The sequence below is a fragment of the Rhodnius prolixus genome, unplaced genomic scaffold (assembly GCF_049639745.1).
Source record: "Rhodnius prolixus isolate KJV_2025 unplaced genomic scaffold, Rpr scaffold_8, whole genome shotgun sequence".
NCBI classification, from domain to species: domain Eukaryota; kingdom Metazoa; phylum Arthropoda; class Insecta; order Hemiptera; family Reduviidae; genus Rhodnius; species Rhodnius prolixus.
The window spans coordinates 19,945,402-19,966,783 of NW_027411593.1; the positions used below are offsets into that span (position 1 = coordinate 19,945,402).

General features: G+C 32.2%; 1 protein-coding gene across 2 annotated transcripts in view; it reads right to left on the reverse strand.

Annotated features, from left to right (window-relative positions):
* Positions 1 to 20,743, reverse strand: part of LOC141451005 (uncharacterized) — a 229,396-nt gene extending 208,653 nt beyond the window's left edge. For both annotated transcript variants that reach the window (XM_074121995.1, XM_074121993.1), the window contains exon 1: positions 20,098 to 20,743. The gene's annotated coding sequence lies outside the window, so the exon portion shown is untranslated. The remainder of the gene's footprint in view (positions 1 to 20,097) is intronic.
* Positions 20,744 to 21,382: the final 639 nt, after the last annotated feature.

Here is a 21,382-nt window from a genome sequence, read left to right on the forward strand (position 1 = left end):
TTACTTAAGGGGAAAAAAAGTTGTCTTTAGTTGTTTTGTTGTTGTCAACCAAACGGTTATCTAATTTTTTTTAACCGCCATACACAAGTAAAATATAGAATGTTAAACGCATAATTACAAATCATAAAAGTAACTGATATAACGTTGTCAACAGTCATTCCATCCTAGATCATCCGAGAAAGAATCACCCAAAATGAAAGAAGATAAACCCCCCGTGGTCAATTTTAGTTTTAGGTGAAGTTCTATCCAAAACAAAAACTTAAAAAGAAAGTAATTTTATTATCACAGTTCTCTTCCATTTTTAGTAATAATATTATTATGCAGTTTTGTAATACTTCATATTATTATGCACACCTGTAATTTTCTATACAAAAGAACTTGAAATTTTATAAGAGATAACCTTTCGCAGCTGAAAAATTTTGCTTACATTAAGAGTAGAGGCATAAAATAGGAAAGGTGTCTCCCTCCGCACATCTCCTAGGAGACGGACGGACTCCTTATCCGCTCCAAATATATAGGAGACAAGCGCTTGGGAATGTTAATATGATTATAGTTTCTATTTTACATATTTATAAAAAAAAAAGTGGAGAAGGAAAGAAATAGTGTTTGTTATTTGGGTATGTGGAAGATGAGCTTTCGGAATCGTTGACGCAACCCTCATCCGGAGATGGAGTGAACTGACTGTTCCATTAGTTACGGCGTACTGTCAACTGTGAACACGATCCCCTCCTAGCCATTGGACCACCCACTTCTAGTTTACACCTACATAACGCTGCACATACATACACACGCGCGCAATACCTTCAACTATAATAATTTTAAAATATAAATGTTTTATTTCCATAGTTTTACATAAAAAACAAAAGGGTCAGTTTGAATGAGGCGGAAACATGTCCGATTTCCCCTTAATATCTACAGTCCCAATAGAAAATTTTCACCGGATGAGGATGGGTTTTATCTTAAGCTATTTCTTGAAATATCCAGAGTTCCTCTCTTCACTAATGCAAGAAAATGTTCCTGCACAGCTCCTCCAAGGATGAAACAATACTGCAGGAAAGTTTACGGAGGAGAAGAGTTAAGGATACCAATCTGCCTGAAGCCTATTGACTCCTCTCGTACATTGCTGGCAGTCCTTCGATTAATTCTAGCCTGTAGCCATCTTTAATACAATTACATTATCCTTAATTTTTCAATTTTGATTTTAAATTATTTTAAGGCGCCCCATAATCTGAGAAGCTTTTTCTTTGTGCACTGCTGGCCTGCGGACAATATTCTATCATAACAGGCAGTACTTCGATGGGCGGACAGAAAGCTGTAAGAAGGAAAAGAAAAACTAAGAGCCAGCAACTGGATTAAACCCGAGATCTCTGCGTCACGAAACCAGTATTCGCTAACCACTAAGCTAATCCTTCCTTTGGATATTTATTAATAAGGATTTCCTTCAGAATGTTTCCCTGTTCTTGACAAGTGTTTCCAAGATTTATAAATGTTCTATAATAATCTTTTACTTTTATGGTAATCTAAACCTAATTGGTACCGCAAAACCCTCTCCAGATATTCCAAAATAACAGAGGTTGATAGAATAGATGGTGAACGAAAGAATTTAAAAAGTTTTGATGTTTTCGAAGACAAAGTAAGCCAGCTATTTATCTCTTATGTAGTAATTAAAAAATTAACATGTGGAAAAAATTATTTGAAGGTACATTTTGTAATTTTCTTGATGTCATTTGTCGGGAAACAACAGCTGAGTTTAACTAGAGGTTTATTGTTCTACATATCAGTTATACGCTCCTTGAATTGGTTAAACCAGACTACTTTTCCAGAATCATTTGTTTTCTACCGGAAGATAGTTAAAGCCCGTCTTACATTTGTTATCTACCTGGTAAATCAATAAAACACGACTTCTATTTCGACAGTGGTTCATAACGACTGCTGAGTTTATAACTACTCTCGGCTAGCTACATGCTACCAATTATTGCAAACAACTCTCTTGCTAACAATTTTATAATATTGAAATTTTACGTAATGTAGACACGTTTATGCACTGAAGTTTTTTTTAAACGGCAGCCAATCTTTGAAACTGCTTTTTTTCATTTTTTATTTTTAAATAAAAAAACGGATCAATATCCAATTTACAGAAACAACAATATTAATAACATAAATAATACAAATAGTTTTCCGTCTATAATTTAGGTTTATAATTAGGCTTTAGCATTTTATTTTACCTTTTAGAGGTTATTATAAAGATTTATGCAATAAAAATAACTCAAAGAAATGGTTGACATCTGGCTTTATTTAGAAAATTTGGTATATCAGTGCCAAAGAAATGTAAGTCAAAATGATTAGCTGTCCGCATCATACGAAAGATAGGGGAGTAAAAAACGTAATTATGCTTGCAGTACGGTACATTGAATGGAGAAGAATGTCGTGTAGTATGGAATGAGATATTAAAAGAAATTAGAGAAAGAAGGTAAGGACAGTCTATTTGAGAATGGAGAAGAATTGCAGAGGAAAGAGAGATCATAATAAATTCTTCTGGTGGCAAGTGGAGGAATATTGAGAGTGAGCTGTAGATCGGAATAGATAAGGGTTTCTTTAAGGATTTTCAAACGGCAAGCTAACCATCGAAAGGACTTGTACTGAAACAGCCTCAATAGATATAAAAATGTTGTTATAAAAATATTCCGCAAAGATCGTGTAAACCATTTCAAAATTAAACACTCTACATTCTAAAAATAGTTACTTTATTAAAATTTATAAAATTTTAAATAAATTTGTTATTTTTTACGGTTAACAATGTCTATATTTGTTTCTACTGGAACAAATAAGCCACTAATCAAACAAATAACATCAAATAATTTCTTTAGGAACAAATAATCTTTACCTTTTGCATCAGGAAAACATATGTGAGGATATTAACAAAGATTATCAGTAAATTTGTATGTTTTTTTGACGAGTAGCCAAAAAGAAAAGGTGGTTAAAAACGGATCATACAACACTATAAAATAAAACTATAAAACCCAACATTTGTAACTATAAAAATTGGGTTGCGCACTAATTCCCAGGGAGTTTTTGTTTAGTCGACACCAACTAAACGAAAAGCACAAAAATATGATGATTGGGTTAGCAATGTATGGGGGCCAGTTAATTAAATACATTAATATATGAAAGATAGTAAAATAATAAAAAAAAATGCTAACGACTCTAATAAAAAAAATATGTATATACGAAAAAATTGAAATCTTCAATTTCTACAAAAATCAAACTAAAAGTCCAATTTACTGCTGATAATAGCATTTGCAAAACAAGGAAAAATTAACTGTAATAAAAACGTTTAATTGCTGCCAAAATTGCTTGTTAACAAGAAAAATTGTTGATTCATTTGTTTCCGTTCATTAAACAAAAACTGAAATATAAAATTAAATTTTTAAAAAAAAAAAAAAAAAAGAAGACGTTCGGCACATTCAACAGATTTGACTGATTGAAGACTTGGTTTTCAGTGGTAACCGTTCTAATGGTTAAGTTCTTTCTTTATAGATTTTGAATAAAACTTCTAGATGCCCTGAACTATGTTATAATATCATAGATTAGAGCAGTGGTTCTTAACCAGTGTTCCGCGAATATGGTCCAAGTGTTCCGCGAAATTTCAATTTTAAATTGTATTGAAAACTAGAAACTTAAGAAAGATACGAAAACAAAAAAACTCGTTCCTTTTTTTTTAAATTTGAATTTTCTACTACCAAAGCCGGCCTATCTTTTTAAGGCATAGTCTTTTACAGCATTTTTGATTGGATACGAAATCCATTTGGCATTTTTGATACATCGCATGCTCAATTTTCCTTACAAGAAGAAGAAGAATTAGTTTCTCTGTCAACAGACCGTACCCTTAAAATGAAATTTTTAGAAGCAACTGTTGATGAATTTTGGATTTCTATCCAAAAAGAATACCCAGCTTTGTCAAGAAAGGCACTCGAAGTTTTAATACAATTTTCAACATCTTATTTGCGAGTTGGGTTTCTCAACATTAACCAACATAAAAACCAAGAAAAGAGAAATATAGAAGAGGAAATGAGGGTAGCTCTATCTCGAATCAGACCTGATATTCTTCAAATATGTAAGAATCGCCAGCCACCAATTTCTCATTAAAAGAGTTTTTGTTATTTGTAGCAACGTACTTTTATGTTCATTATTTGATTAATTTCATTTTCAGAATGTATTTTTTAAAACTATGTAATAATTTATCCATTTTAATTTTAATTAATACATCATTATTCATTAATTTTAAGATCGTGCTAAATACCGAATTTCAAATATTTTAATGTTAGTGTTCCGCGAGAAAAATATATACATAATTGTGTTCCGCGTCTGTAAAAAGGTTAAGAACCACTGGATTAGACAATTGAACATTTAGAAGATTTTAGGATGATTGGACTGCTTAGGCTGGTTCAGTAATACAATAAAAGTTTACAAATTGATAAAAAGATAAATTTCCATTTTTTGTAAATTTATTTCAATTTATATCGAGAAAAGATCAATTTCCCAAGATTTTATTTTTTTGTAACTAGCTCCTTAAAAGAGGAAATCAGAGAGCAAGCAGTTGGACTCAAACCCGGGGATTTCCGCCTGGTAAACCTAATTCCTTCCCCTAAGCTTCGTTATAATTATCGTCTCGAGGAATCACATTTTTAGGTCCACTTAATTTTTAAGAAACTAAAAACAAATAATCTAAATTTTTCTCAACCGTTTGCGAATACAAAGTTAAACGAACGAAAAGCAGATTACCGCTTCGTAAAATGTAATTGTTATAAAAATGATTCCCAGATTATTTAAAATTTATATTCTGCAGAAAGAAGATGCACTCAACAAATCGCTAATAAATGGTAGTTTCTAATTATTAATCGCTGTCGATAGGAATTATTTCATTTCATTGGATATCTATTAGGTTATTTATTAAAGGCGCTTCAATCTACTTGCCTTTACTTTGTGAAAATGAATAAAAATTAAATTAGATTTTATTATGGTAATTTTGAAACACTCTCAATGTCGCTTATAGACGGCCTACTTATTTACGAGGGTCGTTTGAAAAGTCCGTGCAAAGTCAGAGAGATAGCATCACTGGCGCGTATCGAGGTTATGTTTAGTTAGTAGCATCTCTTGGAAGAACACACACCAAGTTTCAGCCAGATCGGTCTATTTCTTTGTGTTTGGCATTCGTTTGAATCGAGGAAGTCGAGTGATTTTCAAAAAATGGACGAAAAAGAATTTCGTGTGTTGATTAAACACTACTTTATGAAAGGCAAAACGCCTCAGGAGACTAAAGAGAAGCTTTATAAACATTATGGTGACTCTGCACATTCGATTAGAACAGTTTATAAGTGGTTTCAAAATTTTCGGAGTGGCCATGTGGGCACAAATAACGCTGAACGTTCTGGACGCCCTGTTGAGGTTACTACTCCAGAAATCATTGATAAAATCCATGATATGGTGATGGATGACAGAAGAGTGAAGGTGCGTGAGATTGCTAGTGCTGTAGGCATCTCGAATGAACGGGTACATAATATTTTGCATAAAGATTTGGACATGACAAAGCTATCCGCAAAATGGGTGCCGCGATTGCTCACGCTTGACCAAAAACGAAATCGTGTGAAGTGTTGCAAGGACGGTTTGCAGCTGTTCCAGAAGAATCCGCAGGACTTTAAGCGTCGTTTCGTCACTGTGGATGAAACATGGATACATCACTACACTCCTGAGACCAAAGAACAATCTAAACAATGGGTTACCAAGGGGGAATCTGCGCCAAAAAAGGCGAAGACCGTTCCTTCGGCCGGAAAGATTATGGCGACTGTCTTTTGGGATTCGCAAGGAATAATCCTCATCGACTATCTGGAAAAGGGTAAAACTATTACAGGTGCATATTATTCATCGTTATTGGACCGTTTGAAAACCGAGCTGCAAGAAAAACGCCCACGATTGGCCCACAAAAAGTCCTTTTCCATCACGACAACGCACCAGCTCACACCTCAGCAGTTGTGGTCGCAAAATTAATGGAAATAGGGTTCCAACTCGTTTCACATCCACCCTATTCTCCAGACTTGGCTCCCTCGGACTACTATTTGTTCCCCAATATGAAGAAATGGCTGGCGGGAAAAAGATTTTATTCAAACGAGGAGGTGATTGCAGAAACGAATGGCTATTTTTCAGACTTGGACAAATCCTATTATTCGGAAGGGATCAACAAACTAGAGCAGCGTTGGACGAAGTGTATAAGCCTAAAAGGAGACTATGTTGAAAAATAAAAAAGGTTTACCCCAAAAAATTAAGTAGTTTTTATTTTTGCACGGACTTTTCAAACGACCCTCGTAAAGCATCATAAGCATTGTTTAGAACTTCTTGCGATTTAAAAAAACTCATATTTTACTGAAGGAACAACTCAAATAACGAGACGAGTAACCCAAATATCTAAATAGAACTAATATTTTGTCTTAGCGGACACAAAGTAAAAATAGGTCATCTTATTTTTTTTTTATCTAAGAAAAATTAATGAATGAAAATATAAAAATAAATATTCAGGCAATTTTTAAAGAGATCAAAGACGTAGGAGATAAAAAAAAAATCATAGATATATGCAAAGTTGAATAGAGATGTTCAGAACAGGTGGAACGAAAAACCAGTTATCAATGCGAAGAACTATTCTTCTCAAAACCCATTCTTTAATATATATAAACCGCTATACTGAAATAAAACAAAACCAAAATCTGTGAAGAATTTCCGTCAGTAAGTCTAGCGATGAAGACTGTCCCAGAGTAGGAAATGAGGTCGTCTGCCCCTTTATATATAACATGTCTTCTTAATATATATATATATATACATATACTGTTTATTAATTCCCCCTAAAGAATCCTATCTGACAGCTCTGGATATTTAATATCCTGCAGCGGGAGAATTACAGGACAGTTTTTTTTAAAAAAATAAAATAAATAAAACGTAAAAGAAATCAAAATTTGTGGACAAATATTTCAATACAACCTGTCCGACAGGAATTTACTTACTAGTGGTCCAGAATGTAGGGAGCAGATTCACACATAGTAGCCAGCAGAGCGTCCAATATAGTATATACTCTACATTATTTAGTACTGCCACTGACTTGAAATTAAATATTCAAAAATATATCCTTTTGTCACATTAAATCTTAAGACATACTCGTATTTGTAATTCGCTGATTACATGTTTAGCTGCTTCTAGTTGTAGCAAATGAAAGTAAGTTGTAGACAGGGTATTTCGTGCAGCAAGTTTTCCAGTTACAATGACCCTCTCTACAGTTATTTTCTTTTGCAAGCTTGGAAAACCCAAATAACTGGAGAAATAGCTACTAGATTACTTCGCTATGATATAAAATCTAGCCAATGAATGAATAGTTTCAAGTATAAAGACACCTGTTATAACTGTTTTGTTGTAAAAAGTTCAGGAACTGTACGAAGGATATTTCTATGTCTTACTGAACAAATAAGTGAAAGGAATGCTTCCTGAAAAGAAATTGCCTTGATAAATTCAGTCATCATTGAAAGTTTGAGGCTACAAAAGAAAAGTGGCATTATTTAAAAGATTTTAAAAATATTATTAATTTAAAAAAAAATAAATAATTTATTTCAGGCAGGGACTGTTCGATCAAAAATCTTTCAGATATTTCGAAGACAAATAGCAACTTAGTACACTACAACTTCTCAAATTTGTCTTGAAAACTAATAAAATCTAAGGCCCATCAGGGAAATAACAAGTTTGCATCTATTACAATTACCACAAAGTTTTAATGGGGGACATAATGACTGCATCAGAAGTTGATCAGATTTACAAATACCTAGGTGAACATAATAAATATTAGTCCTTCAATTTTAATAAAAAATCTGATCCCTTAGCAAATATCAAGGAAAAAAGGTTTTAATACACAAAAATTACAGAATTATATTGATTTTACATCAATTATAAGTGACGTAAGATAATCCATATTGCATTTAGTACAAAGAGATTTAAATTTCTCATTAGAGTGTGTTGTAACTTCAACAGAGAATTAAGATTTATTACAAACTATTTATGAAAAATGTATGTTTAAAAATCTGGTTTCAGTAATTGAAATTTAGGCAATTTTTAGAAATGTTCTTGCGTAAAAATCAAACTAAAAGTTGTAAAGTAAAAATGGCACCTCATCACAATCTTTTTTCCTAAGTTAGAATTTTACTTATAAATTAATTCCTTTAGTTATTACTAGGGAACGGATTCGTATGTATTTACATATTTTTTTCTAGGCAATTCACAGACGTTTTTCAACTAGAAGTATTCATACTGACACTTTTTAAGCCGTTTGAGTCTACTTTTATTTCACATATTTCCACATATTTGGATGTTATCGCATATTTATACATATTTGATTAAAATAAATAAATATTTCTACACATTTAATCAAAATATGTACATATTTTTCATTTTGGGCATATTTTCATAATTGGGAGGTGGTTGACAGGAACTGTGAACCACAGACTGTAGGGCTGTGAATCACAGTGGGTACAATGGTTATTGTAATTTATACAGAATGCTGCTAAACAGTGACGGGCACTTGTTAGTTCTTTGAAGTTGTCTGACGTTGTCTGTTCTTTCAGCTCGTTCGTTGAAGTGTCCAATTCATTTCGTTCGATCACTTAGTGTATTCTTTTTTGGGTGAAATGCCACGAACATCGGCCTCAAACAAACAACTGGTTGCTAAATATCTTCGCGAGTTTCCAGCAGAACTTTTTCGAAGTGATGGAGACATTTTTGTACTGCACAGCTTGTGACAAGCGCGTTTCTTGCTCTCAACGTTCCCAAGTCACCCAACATATTGCCACCGGATCGCACATAGAGAATAAAAACAGAAAGTAAGAGAGGACGTCCTATCAAGCCTTCCTTACATCTCCATCATCAAGTAAGTCTACTCTGAGTACAGATCTGTGTCGGGCTTTGGTTAGAGCAGATATCCCTTTCCACAAACTTAAAAATCCTCATTTCAAAGGATTTTAGTTGTTACAAGTCCATCTTACGCCCAGATCGTCGTCACTTTACGTTCCAACATTTGAAATTTCATGTGGTTGCAAACAATTTCGAAGAGTGAAGTTTTCAAAATTGAAAATTTAACACATCTTTTTATAAATAGTAAAAATATTCTTTGTTGTATAAATCATTATAACTTGTAAAAACAAATTATTTTGTTCCTAATAAATTATTATAAATAGTAAAAATGTTCTTTTCTTGTATAAATAATTATAACTTGCCCCCCCCCCCAAAAAAAACAACCATTTTCATAAAAAAAAATGTCCATTTTACTTAAATATTCCAGAAAATATTTTAAGAAAATCACATATTTTCCACATAATTGACGAAAATAAATGCATATTTTAATTAAATATTTGGCATTTTTAAATACATAAAAATCCGTTCCTTAGCTTATTACATAAGTGAATAATGAGTCTGTTTGTAATAATTAAATAATATTTTAAAAGGAAGGTTAATATATTTTCGGATTCTATGGAAGCATATTTAAAAATAATATTAATTAATTAGAATTCACTGCGAATTTTTCGTTTTACAGTTATGGTTAATACATACTACTGTCTTAGACTAATTTCCACCAAACCAGTTTTTTGACGTCTATTCCCGACTGAAAACCCAAAATAATAAATAAAAAAAATCTTCGGGATTATATTTGTTCCACTAATGGAAAATAAGAAATGAGAAAGGTAAGAGGTTAACACCTCAGGATCCTAAGAATAGAGTGCACTGATGGAAATGGAGTATTAAGGTTTATACTCAGAAGACAGTTCAAGGTTGTCTAGGTATAAATGTATGTATATTTAAATTTCAAATTTGATTCATACCTTACCATGACTCAGAGATGGAAATTTTCCAGAAAATCAATTTTAAAATGTGCATGAAAGGCAAGGTTAAGCTACAATATAAATATGTACACTAAAACCACTTTTAAAAGTGAAAACCTCTTTTAAAAAAATTCTTCTTTAGGGTTAAAGTATTATAATTTATGTCTTTAAAGTAAACTATAACTATAATTATACAAAGTTAAAAGAAAATCGTTGTAAATATTTGAAAAAAGTGAAAAGTTCATTTAGTTTAAGTGGTAATTTTGGCTGCATAATTTTTGATCGCTTAGTTATAATCGTCGGTTCCACTCGTAGAATCAAATTGTTTAAGCTTTTTTGCAATTTTTTCGTTTTTGAAATATTTTACTCTCACTCACAAACCCCACTTTCTAAAAACCACTTTTTTCGGACTTAGAGGACTTCAAAAACGGATATTTCCACAAGGGAAACTTGAAATAAAATATTTTTGAAAAATAATCTGGACCCATTCACTTCTAAATAATTTTGCAAAAGATAAGACGTCAAGATCACAATTCAGACCGCACCTCTAAGAGTAGATTTTCAAAATTCTTATCAGAGGAAATACTAGATTTTTAAATTCTTTTTGCTTGAACAAAAAATCACAACTTTGGGAAAAAAGTAATAATAATTGAACCATTAAGGTTGTGGAAGATGGCAAATTCTTTTGTTTATTGTTCTTTAGATTTATTCTTGTTAAACAGTAATAATGATGTGATCGAAATGAGTTTAGACTCTCAGAAAGGAAAACAGAGAAATGCTACTCAAAAGTGCTGAAAGATAAAAATAGTCCAAAGGACAAAAAACAAATACACACACTAAAGGAAATAGAAAACAAACAACTATCTTAAAGAAAATATAAAATAAGTGAAGTAGTAGTAGATTTATTCATTTTCTGAATGTGGTTTTATGGGTAAGCAGGTATAAATGTGACAATAAAGCGAAATGGAATGTGAGAAACTTTCGGAGAACCACTTAAGTAACGGTATGGAGTCCATTAAGGGACGTTAAATACCGACAGTGGATGAAGGGAAGTAAATAAGTTAAATTATATTTGGAAGGAAATTCCACATTCTTAGATGAAATATTAATTTTAAATTGAAAGAATTCTGGAATAATTTAAGTTTTATTTTGAAGAATTAATTATTTATTTAACAAGTGTGGAAAGTAGTACTTTTCCTCACGCGAGGCAGGGTTTGCACGCACGAGGGAGCGAAGCGAGGCGAGTGCAAGTGCAAATTGCCGAGTGTGAGGAAAATACTTGACACTCGAGTTAAATATTATATTTTTTTCTGCAACCATTAGATTTATTAACTAAAAAAATTAAAAATTTCATTTTTACAGTCTACAAAAAGTAATTTATTTATTATAAACATTTATTGTTATATTACAATTATTTAAATTACTCACGTATTTACATTACTTATTACATTTTCTGCTGTTTCTTTTATTGATGGAGGAGTGTTTTCTAAACAGGAATCACTAGAATCCATTTTAAATTTCTATAAGGTAACACTATAACCTTTTTAACTGTTATAATTAAAAATATCTAATTATTTATTAAAGTATTATTTTTGTTTCTATATTCCTTTCAATTTTTATTTTATTTTTTAATATTCGTTTTTTAATTATTTAGTTACGTTAAATAAGCTTATTAAAGTTTTACAGAAAATATTTATGTTAATAACAAAACTTCTTATATCAAGGAAGCACAATAAAGTTTTTCCACTCACTTGTGCGGAAAGTGACACTAATGGGAATTTCCCCCCACTAGTGTGGGAAGTTGGGCATTACACAGCTGATTTTAATTGAGTAATGAGAACTTCCCTACATGGTTGCAGAAAATAGTTCTTTTCTTAAGTAAACTTGTCAACACATGGAAAATATGAACACTATTCGCCAGGAATAAACATCAAGAGAAATACATTTTTTCCTTTCAAATACAAAATATTTTTTAAAAAAAGTCCTTCTCACAAAAAAAAATGAAAAAAAGGACAAACTAATATTATGTGCATTAGTTACATGTGCATTAACACAAACAAACCTTAAGTGACATTTCATATAAGAAAATTACCGTGAATATTATGCAGAGATTCATTTAGTTTCGAAAGAATAAAAAAAGAATGAAATGCATGAGTCGAAGAATGAGATTTGTAAACAACATTGCGTCATAGAAACGCATCTAATTGTCACAGTTATAGCTGATTCAGAATCATTAAATCATGCGTGTAAGAGAAGACCTTTAGGGATCAAATGTGACAATCAATCACATAAAATAGGCTGTTTCCAAAGTTTAAATTAATCTTCCTTAATATACTATACATTCATTTAATTATTTATTTTGAACTTATCAAATAATGGCCACCAAAAAAAAAAAAAAAACCACTTGGAAGTGTTTGATCTAAATCTTCGAAAATCTTAGCATTACAAATTCTTATGGTGTCCATTCTTATGGATTTTGTGGTAATCATAACTCAGATAATAGGATATTTCGATTACCATTACGGATTCAGCATAAAGACTAAATCAATTGCTAAATTTTCTTTACAAATAGTAGATTTTTAATAACGACTCAATACTTTTTATTGTACATGATATCTTGTAAAGAAACAACCATCTTTCTATTTAAAGAATTCACCGAAAAATCAATTGGTTTTTAGTTCTGATCTTTCTCTTCCATTTAAAATCAATATTAGCGAAACATAGATTCAATCAAACGATTGATTCCAGATTTAGACAAAAAAAAAAAGGTATCCAACAAATGGGACTGAAAAAAATGCAACTTGTAAACAGATATTAGTGAGAATCAATCGCGTAGTTCATATAGAAGTTTCACTTTTTTACTTTCGCTCATATTAGAATTGGAGAATAGCGGAAGACAGGAGCTTTGGGGGTCGACTTGACTAGAAATGGACATACGTGGGTGAATCAAATATGAACCGGACTTTTGCTTTAGAACATTTATTAGTACAGTAAATAAAATTTTGAATACACCTTATTTTTCTAAATAATCTCCTCATTTATTTACACATTTTTCCCACCAAATCGGACGTTTTTAAATTCCGTTATTAAAGAATGAATCTGGTAGTGTCAGTAGCCAATTGCGCACGTACGTTTCTACACCATCGTCGTCGTCAAAGTGATGACCTCCCAGGGGTGTAATGATGCACCTACATCTCATCACAGGTGACAATGTGCCTCAAGAAAGCATCCCCCTCTGTTCGATATCGTGTCAAAAGTCTTTCACAGACGGCAAGACGGTTTGTTTTATGTTCTTCGTCTAGAGGCGAGGAACCCACCTTGCTGACACTTTTCAGTAACCCAAATCATCTGAAATGATTGATTAGGCACTCCCGTACGATGTTCCAACGTGTGCAGCAATTTCCCATATTGTAAGGCCAGTGGTCTCCTTCAATCATCTCACGGATCGCAAGAATATTCGCGTCACTGGTACTTGTCCGAGGTCGGCGTGCATGGGTGTCATTTTACACTGACTCTCGGCCATCGGAAAATTTTTTGTGCCAATCGTAGACTTGGGTCCTTGAAAACTTTTTTTCAGCAAACTGTGCAGTTGGTCGACGCAAAATTTCAGGAGGTTTTACGCCCTTCCGGGACAAACATTTAATAATAATGCGTTGCTCAACAGACATGTGTACCTCTTATTCAGACATGGCGCTACTAACAGCCAAACTGCTCAGGCGAGCAGGACCGAGTTACTCCGCTCCTCTTTACATCCCCAAATTACACATATTATGACGTCAAATTACTCACTTCACCATGACAATGACAAAAGTCCGGTTAATATTTGATTCACCCACGTAGTTTCCGCAAAAGAAGAAAAATTATGTTATTTATTTCATTAATCTTTTTAAATAGTGTATATTCATTTTTTTATTAATTTATTTTTGTTTTTACAGATATAATTGAATATGAATATATAGGTTTCGTGACCGTAAATTGTTAAACTTAGGATTGAAGATTGGCGAGGAATCGGTCAAATAAAACAACTCGTCTTTTTTGCCCACGTTTCGACAAATATATTGTCCTCTTCAGGGCGTGGCTATGCGGGTTGGTTGAGTTACAGAAAGTGTTACATAGCATAGCCACTCCCTGAAGAAGACAATATATTTGTCGAAACGTGGGCAAAAAAGACGAGTTGTTTTATTTGACCGATTCCTCGCCAATCTTCAATCCTAAGTTGAAGTTATAATTGAAATTCAGTTTTGTTATTAATCAACAAAGTCAATTTCAAAAGTATTAATTTAAAGTAATGGAATTAATAAAACAAAATTAGATTAATGTCCTACGCGCTTGTACGAAATAACTTTGAAATAAATAGTACAGGGTGGCCAACAAGTCGATCGCGAGACCAGTTTTGGTCGATGGTCGATCGCTCGCAATGTCCTGGAGTGGAATTCCGTGTACCATGGACTTTGAAGCGATTGTAGAAGACAAATCTTTTTGTCAATAGTTTAATGTTTAATGCATTCTGGGAATTCATTCATGATAAATTTTCCTGGCCTAAAAAAATCGTGAAAGTGAAATATTGAAATCAAATTATCAGCCATACTATGCATTTTTATTTTTTAGGTATCGCATGTACGGGGAATGCTGCTACCAAAAGTTGGGTCTGGAAATTTATTTTCTTCATGAGCCTATATCTCGAAAACTTAATAAGTGATTTAAAAAATAATATATTTTACTTATCTATCCATACCTCGCTGGAATGCACCTTATACTGAAACACAGTGTATAAACATAGTATGCATTTCACACCCCTTCTTCCCTCTTAGACTACGCCTATGACAGCAAGTCGATCGCGACACACTTTTCAAGATAAAAAGTAGATCTTATATACAGAAAAGTTGGCCACCCCTGAAATAGAACACTATCATAATTACTTCTCAACTTTACTGTGTTTTGATTACTTTGGAACCAGAGTTTAAGAAAAATCTATTCACTTGTTAAGTTAATGAAACTTGACAATATTTCGATAAGTCTGCAAGCTATTCTAAAATCAATTATATATATTTATTAATTCATTTTCATTAATTACTGTACTCAATATAAACTGAATGTTTTAATAATTCAACTGCTTTTTGTGTTCTCCTAAGAGTGTATTTAGTTCTGTAAAAAAAATTACAATGAGTAAATTTTTAGAAAGTTAACTATGTATAAATAAATGCTTGAATCTGTTCCCAGCTCTTTATAAAACGTTCTTATTGTACTAAGTAGTGCCAACTATCGACAACTAAATGATGGATCCACTAAATAATTGATATACAACGAGTATATAAATTTTAATCTCGTTACAGATTATTATTGGAGCTTGTTGTAGAGAAGTGGGTAGCCACTTGTTCTCAACCTGACATTTTTTTTTATTTTTACTTTTTTGTGGTTATGAATAATAACCTCTTCACTAACTAATTAGCATACCAAAATAAAGTGATCCAATTATATAGTATGCTTAATGGTAATTAAAGGTTGCTTTATAGTGCGGCTCGAATTGACTGTCGCTAGTTGAGAGTGTGTGTTGATGACGGCTAGTGTAAGTCCACCTTCCACTTGTTCGAAGACCACGGCGCATTCAGTCCTCCAACAAACGGAGGAGCCACATCTTTTTTACCTTTACTTTTTACCGACTAATAGAAAAAAAAAAAAAAATTAAATAAAACCGTCTAATTTATTGTAATTAATTTGAAATTATAACATCTCTGTTTTATATAAACGATAATTATACACAACCAGTTAGTGATGGAAATGATAAAGTTTCAAGCGAAACAGATCAGTTGCAAATGTAGGCGTACAAATAACGGCTGCTTATCTAAGCTGTACGGCAGCTGCAGAAATACTAATCAGTAAACTATGTCCGTTCGAATTTCTTAAATTTTATTGAAAGTCGCTATTATCTTTTTTTTTAAAGTTTTAATCTTCCCTTCACTGGAAAGGTTTAAGGTTACTGAGCAGTAACCTTAAATAATAAATTTAAGATACTAAAAAGTAAATTCAAATTTTCACAGCAACGAATTAATTTGTTGGACGTTGTTTCAGGATGTAAATGTTTATTTAATTCTTCTTAAATCATATGGCACAAATCAAGTCTACGGAACTTTATGGTTCGTAAAACTGTTAAGATATTTTGAAATAGCAATTAGGAACGCATATGTAAAATAGTTTCAAAAATAGTGTTATAAAAGGGTAGGTTTCAAAACATGAAGAAAATCGTAGCAGATAGTTAAGAAAAAAAAAATCTAAAAATTCAACAATAAAATGAAAATTCAGACCATGATAAATATTTCCCTTAAACAAAAATATGTTTTCCCCAAAAATAACTTTAGGAAAACTGAACAAATTAACAAAAGATAATGGCATATTTAAAGGAAAGATAGGCCGAAACTATAGATTCTCAAATACAAACTAATTAGCACTCTATTAAAATAGTATTTACTATGAAAATACTATTATTTCTTCTGTAACAAAACTATGAAATACCAAGACATAATTTTTTGGCAGATATTTTTGAACAGTTTTATTATAACAATTAATAATTTTGTGAATTTTAAATAAATGAAAACCAAGCAATGAAAATCATTTAAAAAATGTCAAAAATATTGGGAAGTTTATATTGTTTAAAAAAACTGTAGCTTAATTAAAGATGGTTGAATTAATTTCTGTAGAAAAAGTGAGCAATACTGAAAGAAAATGGCCCTTAGAAGGGTAATCTAATACAATGGAGAAAGAAAACAATGTCTAGATACATAACAGCCAACAATACCGCATTGTGGGTTGTCTCATGATTAGTGTACTAACTGCATCAATACGCGTTGGTCTCGGGTTCGACCCGAAGATGTTTCTACCAAGAAGCCACTCACAGCTTTCAGGTAATAATTAATATTAAGGGAGAGAAAACCTACGCAACAAAAAAAAATTACTCTAGACTCACATTTAGCTATCCCAAAAACAAAATAAGATACCGAGCATTGAAAATCTCGTACTAAAGCCACCAAAGATTCACAGAAGTTTGGGCGAAATTAAGAAACAACATTGAGACGAACCAACCTAAACAATTCCTATTAAAGATCCTTTACAGAAAACAATCTGTCAAATAAGATGGATAGGTGCACCCCCACTTCGGCTCCAAAACTGTAGAGATTAGGATTGGGCATAAATCCCAAATTATTTTAGAGATTTCTTCATAAATGACAACGAATAAGTTAGGAAACCAATCAGAGATACTTGGGAGAGGTCCTACAAAGACCTCACACTATTTTAATAATAAAACTGGACGCATTACGAAACATTTGGGGAACTGCCGTCACCCCCCCCTCTGTCGAAAGATCATTAATATGAATGGATGCAGCGATACTGTCCACTCCTGGATATTTGACATTCATAGGTTTAACGACTCGCTAAACAGGTGGTTAGCGACGAATTACCTTATCACTAACCTTGTAAAAAATACCTGCCTGTGGCCAATTGATGTAAGGTTTCTTGAAAAAAAAAAAAAAATAGAGAACAGTACCCGGCAGTATACTAAGAAATATTTGAGGTGCTAATGATTTCAGTTGTTTGAAATAATAATATTTGTGAAAAAAAATATACATATTTACATCGAGTTTGCAAATGAATAGAAATGAAGAATTCAAGCACGAAACGTTTTAAGGGATAGAAATAAATGATCTTATGTTAGTGTACTGTCACAATGATGGTACTGTTCAAATAATTCACATCGTTAAGATCATCATTAGTACATCAAATATATCATTAAGTGATTGTAAATATTAGCTAAATAAATATATCTTACATCATTGTACTCAGAACAGTTATAGGGGGGTCAAGCTCTCTAAAATCACATGAGAAGTATGTGTAGTACAAAGTATACTTGATTCGCCTCCGCCCAAGAAACCTCATTGCTACGTAGACTAAAATAAAGCCTAAATTATAGACATTTATTCAGTCCTTCTTTTTCCATAGATACGTTAAACCAGAGGCTAATCCTTTATTGGAGAGAAGACCTCGTTCGTAAAGTTAGTAAAACTTGTTTCGATCGAATATGTTGTACCAATATGTAGCTGCGAGCACTTCGCGCAGTGGCGGTTCTATTCAAAGTGGACAGTGCACTAGATAGTGAACAGTAAAAGAGTAAGACTTTGCTGGAAAGCTGATGATGAATTAGGAGCATCTCAGGAAGATGTGTGTAGGAGAAATCAGGCCTTAGAATAATGAAGAATGGCGATTATATTGTGGTAGAGGGCTTCGATCTTGTGCCACAAAAAAAGTGAATCCACTCAAACTTCATTTACTTCTAAATAAAAGATAATCTAGTGAAAAATGCCCACGAATATCTCTTCACACCGATTACGTAGACAATTTAGTATACTTTAAATATTGTACATATTCATTACGATTTAATCTTAAAAATTTTATTATATCAAAAACTTTGGAGCCATTATCAAGCACTTCCGTTTTTTAGCCCCCCCCCCAAAAAAAATGAGCCGCAATCATTCTAAATAAATTTCATTTCCTGCCTGAGTTGAATTCAACTGAAGCATACATATGGTTTGTAGAATTCTATCTAGAAAATTTTCATAATTAAGGAAATTAAACAGTGGTTCGTTGATTTTTTTTAGGAAAAAATATATATACTTCCGGAAGCCCAATTGAATAAATAAGCGAGAAATACTAAGCGAAGGAATTTTAAGATTGAAAGATGTGACAGTTAAGAATGGCTTACGCCCCATTGCCCTAATTTTAGAAACAAAAGTTCATCAACGTTAGCTTCTTCATAGCTGCAGTTAAATAAAGCTTATATCGACAATAACTTTTTGTTTGATTTTCTGAAATGCGCCCAGTACGCATAATTTCGTTTCAAAGGTTCGAAAACTTATTTCATCTACCGCCCCACTTTGAGAATCAATTATTTTTTAGCGCACCCTAAAATTTTTAACTTCGCCTCATCTTAAAAATCACAATCGCAATCATTACTTTAGTTTAATTATAGCGTGTCATATGAGTCTTAACTTGTTTTTGAGTTCAAACTTACATTTTAAATGAGACTGTTCTAATGAGAGCAATAAAACGCAACTTTATAAATAATATTTAGAAAAAACTTTTATTCAAATTAAAACTAACATTTCAATTTAAATTTTAAAACTAATCTAATGTGAAGGAGGAATCTGATGATTTTTAACAAGTTTGTTAATATCAGACTCAAATTTACTCAAAAACACGCGAAAGCCACCGCGTTCAGTAACATGCAAACGATTTCTCTTCCAAGCTAGCAACGTTGCCACAGCATTTAAATCCATGTTCTCACAAATACAACGATGGGAATGCTATCAAAACTCGGTGAACAAATCGAACCACAATCCAGGGTATAATTACGGAATTGGCTTTAGTAGCCAAAATGAACGAAAAAAAGAAATAATTGATGTAGTGTCGTAGATTGGTTTTGATTTTAGTTTAAAATATTATAATAAACACAAATCAGCCATCGGCCACCAATTTTCTTCGGGCCCTTTACCTTCGCTCCCTGTTGGCCACCAGCGCCACCGTAGATGGTCCTTCTTTAAGTTAGTTTTCCTTAGATATTTTGTCGAAATAAGGTAATAATGACAAGTTCTGTACAAAAACCATTGTTTATACCTTAAATTACTTTTTCTCTAAAATTGGGAAAAGTTCTATCTATACGTAGGCATAAATATGTTATATCTTTTCATAAATTACTTCCGGCTCACGATTATTAACGGAAATCTTCGTGCCAAGGCTTCTAGAATATCTAAACTAATTACTAAGTTTATCTTCTATGGTTTTTATCGTGTTTTAGAAATTAAATCATCATTTTCCGATTCACAAATTTTAAAAACAAAATTTAATTATTACAGTAAACAATTCACTTTTGAAAATCTAATATAAATGAAAAAACTACATCTATCTTTTACTAAATTGTCTAAGTTTTCTCTAATTTCAATAAGCCAATATCTTTTTTAATAAATTACTATGTATGCTAAAAGAAATACTTCAGCGGAAGGACAGTACTTTACGACTACTTGGGACAAAAGTTTAAGCGATATGAATTAAGTTTCTTGAAAGTAAGTTGTCACTAATGTAACATAAAGGAAGCCCAAAATTTTCGCAATATATATATATATATTAAATTAAATAAACAAAAACTTACACGTAAACAGTAAAATTAAATCCACGTGGTAACAAATATTTGTGATCCCTTAATGTTGGTACAGGAACTCCAAAAATATTTTTAAAGAAAAAATAATACTTTTTCACTAAACACTTCTAGACACTTTTCACTTGAAATTTTTTAATTTTTTTTTAATACAGAACAAAATTATTCTTTCAAATTCTGGCACAATTCACAGTTTTTTTTAAACTTATTAAAAGAACACAATTTTTTTTGAAAATCGCTTTTGGAACTTTTAACTTTAAAAAAAAAAATCAGCGCTATTAATTTTTTATGTCTAAAATAAATTAATTTTCTCTTTTTTACTTTTAGGTGTTTTCATTCGCAAAATTATATTTAACTGTACAAAATAGGAAAATTTGCGAGAAAATTAAAAAAAAAAAATGAAATGAAAATAGAAATAAAACTATTAGGTGACCATAATCTGACGGCAGAAACCTCTTTCAAGTATTCATTATATATTTGTTTCTAAGGGTAGCCGGAAGCTGGCGAAAGATTATTCCCTGCTAGTTCGTCACGTAAAAGGGATGGCACTAAAAGAAGTTGATGACTGTAAATCGTGGTTATAGTGTTGCGGGTCCGACTCTGGGGGGACAGAATACGAACAGAACGAATACACGTCCAGACAGTCGTATCCCCACCTTGATCGCCGGCGGGGACCTGCCTCCCTCCTCTACATTCACACTGAGTAGCCCCACTGCCCTCCCTCTGGGAGAATCACGTAAACTTTCCCCTTTATATATATATATATTTCCACTTAACACATTACTCTAATTCCATTTTGAGCCAAATGAAAACGAATTTGCCTCCTCGAAAAATGTCCCTGAAATTCTCGCACAATTTACTTTGCAAGACCTTCCTTCTAAGGACGTAACTTAGCAATCACTGCTCTTTAAACAAGAATTAATACCCCTATTTAACTTCTCTTCCGACAACTAAAGCGAAGAAGGAACGCGTTAGAGACTTCCTTTGCCAAAGTTTGTCGTCTTTAAAATGCTTCTCACAGCATACAATCATCATAATTGTGGCGTATCCTTTAAACTAGTTTGCAGCAGCGGAAATATAAGCAATATTATAAGATTTAAGATGAAAAAAATAGATGCTCCCTGTCTAGAAGTGTCGAAGATTACGAAGTTTTCCTATGAGTGAAGAGTTCAAAAAAGATTGTTTGCATTGGTCGGTTCTGTTCAAAAAATGTTTTCAACCTGCAGGAATTGGGATTGCTAATTATATTCTGTCATATTTATTTCTAAAAATACTCCTT